General features: G+C 41.4%; 1 pseudogene; it reads left to right on the top strand.

The window, feature by feature from the left end:
• Positions 1-4,023: 4,023 nt before the first annotated feature.
• On the top strand, positions 4,024-5,364 carry LOC131279077 (magnesium transporter NIPA2 pseudogene; annotated as a pseudogene).
• Positions 5,365-6,372: the final 1,008 nt, after the last annotated feature.

Below are 6,372 nucleotides of genomic sequence, written 5' to 3'. Positions count from 1 at the left end.
GGCAGGTGAATTTATGTCTAGAATATTACAAACCTAACTGTTGATAAAGTTTTAGTTATTAATATTTTTGTATTAACTTACTGAAAACGGTTGTACTCAATTTTCAAATCCAATCAGTAATCATCAAAGCTAAGAGTGGCAAATGTGCATTTAGTGATCATATAATTTATCCAAAGCCTTTGAAATTTCTGTCTTTTAAAAGTATGTAAGAATTAGCTAGCATTAACATCATTTCAATTGTCTCTCAAAAAAGGACATATTATATAAGTTTTATGTTTTTAGTGTTCAATTTCATAAAAGTGAGGAATTTTAATGCAAGAGTACCAACAAACCAAACACACAAACATGCCACCAAGTGGTGTAATATTATTTGCACTTTCAGTTTATTTATTATTGAACTAAACATCATGCCCTCTAAACAAATACTGTGGTGAATTAATGATTTGAAAGGATTGTATCAAATGATAGATTTCAGTTTAGTATTCATATTGTTGCATGTTAGGTTCTTTATTTACTGTAAGTAGATGTGTCTATAACTCACCAGTGATTTCTTGGTTTTGAGCAAGATCCGTATGAGGTGCTGTGCATTGCTTGAAAGCACAGCAGTCCTGAAGTAATATGACAGTAGCGTTGAAGTCACAATCTGTGCAAGTCCATATATAGAAATTATTTTCCAAGCTCTTAAAATCAGGTGGACTCATATTAAAGAATATTCCAAATCCTTTAAAGTAATGTCTTCTTGTCTGGCTGCTGTTTGATAGCACCTGACATCGACTAGTTATAATACTAGTGTCTGCTTTATTTCTTTTAGCTGAGTATGGAATACAACTTTTGGAGAAGATATTAATGATGCATTCCATTTTGACCAACATGTTTTAAATAAAACTTCATCTTTGACGCATCTCCTGGCTGAAATGGCTGGCAGGGCCCCTGGTAAAATCTGCAAAGTTTTCTCTTTCATTAGAGAGAAACAGGATCAAATGATTGGAAGCTGAGTGAAAACTTCACATTTTTAGAATCATCGTATTTGTGCAATGCGATAAAAGCCACGATAAAAATCGTGGCTTAGCTCTGTACCTCCTTAATATGTATATGTATATATATATACATTCATGTAGATATATGCACATTCTGAGCAGGACACATGTATTTTTTATTATCAGAAACTATCAGACATTGTAATTTTCTATTTGTTTCCATGTTAACTCATAAGGTACAAAAGTGTTGAACTTTCTCAGGATAAGCATGCCTTGGACATGAGCATCGTCTGTAAATGTTCTGCAAATATTCAGGAATAAAAAAGGCCTTTTTGGACGCTATGGTAATCATGGCTGGTAGTCACTCTGGTGACAGGGAGAAGAGTTCCACTTTAAATATTAGTTTCTATCTTTTCTCAAAGCGTTTCTATTTAGTATTAAAACATTCTGACATCATTTTGACTTTGCTCTTAACTTCCTTTTTCCAAAGCTCTAATCAATTTACAAAGAGGCAACAAAATATACAAACAGCAAAGAATAAAAATTTAAAAAATAAAAAGTTTTAAAAAGAAAAGACTTAAGCAAGCCTAAGAAATTTGGAGTTAGTTCTAGATGTGTGTGGAAAGTTGTTTCCCCATGTGGATCTTTTGTAAGATTTTTATATAAAATTTTCAGATCTAAAAAAAGAGACACAGACAATAAGGTAAAGATTAGAACTTTTTCTAGTGGAGTGAATGTAGCTCAGTGGTTAAGTACCTGCATGTGCAAGGTCCTGGGTTCATCCCCAGTACTCCAGTGGGTGTTATTTTGCTAAGATCACGAACCAGAATTGTAGAACCTATTATGACATTTAAAGAAATTTCAAATACGGCGGGAATTTAATTTCCCTGAGCAGTCCTATGTGGCAGTGTCAACCTTAGAAGCCCTTTTAAATAAAATTCACAGTCTGGCCCTCATGTTGTGTCAAATGAAATATGTGAGGCATGTTTCACACTGGAGACACATTTTTATGACAGGTAAGATTTCCTAAAAAGGCACCATCCACACGTCCTTAATAAATCTCTACATCTCTATCTGTATAAAAACCCTTGAACGGCAACAGGATTAGCAATAAGGAGTGGGAGAGCTTGGTAAACCACTGAAGCCTGAGGAAGAGGAGGAGTACTATTCTACATTTCCAAGGGTATCAGAAGGTTAAGGTTTTTCTCTCTCACCTATTATGTGCTGAGTTCAAATAAGCTGATGAAGGTAGTTGGTGGGGTGGTGAACACACAGTGCCAGGCACCTAATAGAGGCTTGTTTTATTTTTCTATGCTGCTGAAAGCAGATACCTTGAAATGGATTGTCTTTAAACAATGGAGATTTATTAGCTTGCAGTTTGAGACCATGAGTCTGTTCAAATTAAGGCATCATCAGGGCAATGCCTTCTTCCTGAAGACCAGTTGCCAGCAATCCTTGGCTCCTGTGCCACATGGCAAGGCACGTGGCGACATCTTCTGGTCTCTCTGTTCTCTTCCAGATTCTGTTGATTTCAGCTTCTTGTTGCTCTGTATTTATTCCGTTTATAAAGGACTCCAATAATAAGATTAAGTCACATCCAGATCATTCCTTAACTGAAGTAACTTCATCAAAAGATCCTATTTACAATGGGTTTACACCCACAGGAATGAATTAGATTTCAGATTGTTTTTCTGGGGTACCTACAGCTTCAAGCCGCCAGAGGGCCCAATAAATATTTGACACATTATCTAGCAGAAGGTACTGGCTTGCTACTATATGATTGACTCATGCTGGGTCATGCAGTGTTAGATCCAAGGTACTTTATTCCCAATCAGCTTGATTATTAAAAAACTAAGCATATACAGACTAACAGAGAAGTCAAAGCAGCAGCTCACTGGTTTCATGTGTTTCCCAGGTAACCTCAGGTTTCTTCAAATCTTCAGCTCATTTATTTATCTACCTAGGGTTGACTTTGTCTTCACTTCCTTGGCACAAGTGTTAAGTCCTTCTAAACATCCATGGATTTAGCATCTCCTATAATTTTTGCACCCAGTTTTCTTAGGCATCTTTCTTTTTAAAAGCAATTTCCCTGAGAATGTTTGGTGGTTTGTTTTCCAGAAAAATAGGTGCTTTCAAATTACTGAAGAAGGTAGGCAAAACTGGGCGTAAGAGCTAATCCTAAATATCCAAATTCAGATTTGCTTGTATCCTATTAGGTAAAATGCTTAACAAAGAAAAGATTTTCCAAAACTGGTTGTGAGCACGTCACTGCTTACTGACTCTAAGTATCCATACTTTTCCTGTTCTTCAGACAGTGTTACAATATTGCATGAGGCATGTAATATAATACTATAGAAATGTTCATTATCTTTCAAAATGCTATTCTGAGTAACTGAAAGAGCAAAGAGAAGAATATTTTATTCAGATTTAGGTGCAATAATTAAGTGGACGATAATACACAGGCAACTACTGTGTAAGAAATTTCTAACTTGCCTTGAATGTCAAATAACCAGTGAAGTTTGCCCAGGTAATGGTCATGTTGTGCACCTCCAGTGACAGCTGGGAACCCCCTCCCCAAGCCAATACTCCCAAAAGATCCCAGTTGCCACTGTGAAGGTATCCACGTGCCCTGAAAGGAAAGAACAAATGTATACCTGCATCTTGCTTACATCGATATTTGTCAAAACCCACACTGCCAAAAAAAAAAAAAAAAAGGATTTTGTTTGGCTTTGGATTTCTGAAAGCATCGCTGTCCAGCTACGGACCAATGTTAATAACTTTTTTCTTTTCTTATGAAATATGCCAGCAGGATTGACTTTCCAGAATCATGGAATTGGAAGGATGGTTAAGCCCAATCTGTGTAGGTGAAGGAACCAAGGTCCAGAAAGGCAATCATGAAACCGGAGGGAGTCCAAGCCCCTGGCACACGGACCACTGCTGGGGAGTCACGGACACACCGAGCGGCCACCTCCCAGCCCTCACCTGCCCCTGCCTCCTCCTCTCCTGTGCAATGATGTCTCCGCCTGTTTCCATTCCACAACCCGGCATGATGCTAACTCTAATGAAAGACCCAACCAGGGCCCTGGCGGAGGTGGCGGGCGGGCGGGGGTCATCGCCGGCGGGTTCCCCTCTGCGCTCCCCCGCGGAGGAGGTGGCGCGCACGGGCCCGAGGCGCGCACCTCCCCCTGGACAGTGGCCAGGGCAGTGGCCGCGGTGGCCTGCACGCGGGTGTGAGCCGCGGTGTCGCGGCCGGCCTGCTGACCCGGATTTGAAGACCGCATTGACCGGCCTCCGGCACCAGCAGCCGCTCCGGCCGGTGATCACTGTGATTCCCAGGAACCCCTTAAACAGAAAACGAAATGATCCAGGGGCGTGGAAATATGACTTTTATATTGGTCTGGCTCTGAGCTCCAGCATTTTCATTGGAGGGAGTTGCATTTTTGGAAAAAAAAAAAAGCCTCCTGCACTTGCCAGAACAGGCTCCAGGAGGGCAGGTGGAGGCCACCGCGCGTCTTAAAGCAGGGCCGGGGGCCGCCGTCAGCCAGCTGTGAGCGGTCGCTGGGGCGCCTGCTCCAGCCACCTTAGTGACTCCCCTGGGAGCCCTCGGGGTCTTAGTGCCAGTCTTTCTTCACATTTTCTGAACGGAAGACTTACTCTTCATGGGAAAATTGGGTGTTTTTTTTTTTTTTTAAAGTATTCTCGGGTGTGTGGTTATGGTCATTCATGCTCAAAGGAGGAAGAGGGAGAGACCTTAAATGAAATGTCTCAGAAACCAGGTGACCCAGTTTTGTGGCCTTGGCGCCTCTTGTGGTCATTGTGTCCCTGCTGTTAATCTTCCTGGTGGGGCCTCGCCATGGACAGACAAACCTTCCTGTGCACGTGACAATCTGCCCCCCGACTGGAGCGTTTTCAGGCTCCTGTGTGAAGGGCGCGGGCGGGGGTACTGGGGAGGTGTTTGCGGGGAGGCGCGAGCTGCCGCAGCCCCTGGCCTGGATTCGCTGCGGAGCGCGAGAGCACGGGTCAGTGCGCAGGTTCATCACCCGCACGGGGCCTTGGACACGGTCAGCACTACCATCGTGATGCCAATATATTACGTGGTCTTCACAGCATCAGTTTTCACCTGTTCGGCTATCCTTTTTAAGGGTGGCAAGATATGCCAGCTGATGAAGCTACTGGTACTTTGAGTGGCTTCCTTACTGTCGTTGTGCGGATACTTTTATTGCAAGCCTTTAAAGATGTCAGTTTTAGTCTTTCAAGTCTGCTATTGTCATTCGAAAAGACGAGAAAGTGATGAATGGCAATCTCTAATGTGTATGAAATTCTTAATAATAATGAAAAAACCTTAACCTGAGGAATTGAACAGCACATTGGTGAAAACATCTTCTGAAGAATCTGACAGGGTTTTTTTTTGATAAAGCAGTTTTATTGAGATATATTCACATACCATACAATCTTTCCAAAGAGTACAACCAATGGTTCTTAGTATAATCACAGTGTTGTGCATTTATCACCACAAAGGAATTTTAGAACAATTTCATTACTCAAGAAAGAAAATCTCCACACCTCTTAGCAGTCACCTCTCAATCCCTCTGTCCTTCCCCAGACCTACATAACCACTAATCTAATTCCATCTTTAGAAATTGATTTATATTGACATTTTTATAAAAGATTTATTTTTATTTATTTCTGTCCCCTCCTCCCCACCTCCCCCAGTTGTCTGCTCTCTGAGTCCATTTGCTGTGTGTTCTTCTTTGTCCGCTTCTATTCTTGTCAGCGACATCTGGAATCTGTGTCTCATTTTGTTGCGTCATATTGCTACGTCAGCTCTCCATGTGTGTGGCACCATTCCTGAGCAGGCTGCACTTTTTTTGCACTGGGCGGCTCTCCTTACAGGGCGCACTCCTTGTGCGTGGGGCTCCCCTACACAGGGGACACTCCTGCCTGGCATGGCAGTCCTTGTGCACATCAGCACTGTGCATGGGCCAGCTTATCACATGGGTCAGGAGGCCCTGGGTTTGAACCTTGGACCTCCCATGTGGTAAGCGGATGCCCTATCTGTTGGGCCAAATCCACTTCTCTCTATTTACATTTTATAAAAATGGAATCACACAATATGCAGTACTTTTTGTCTAGTTTCTTTTACTTAGCATAAAGTTATGTTTTGTTTTTGCTTGATACTAACATCTTGTAACATTAACATATATAATATTCAGTTTCAAAGAAAAAGTCTTATATATGCAATATTACCCATATTCATATTTCACATGAGGTTTTACATGTTACATTTTTTAGCTTTCCTTTTAGTAATATACATGACCTTAGTCTTTCCCTTTTAACCACTCTCATACCATGTATTAGCACTGTTACAGACATCATGTTGTGCTTTCATCTTTTC

This window comes from Dasypus novemcinctus, chromosome 7 (assembly GCF_030445035.2).
Source record: "Dasypus novemcinctus isolate mDasNov1 chromosome 7, mDasNov1.1.hap2, whole genome shotgun sequence".
NCBI classification, from domain to species: Eukaryota; Metazoa; Chordata; class Mammalia; order Cingulata; family Dasypodidae; genus Dasypus; species Dasypus novemcinctus.
Note: the sequence above shows the minus strand (reverse complement) of the source record. Positions and strands in the feature narration are given on the sequence as shown.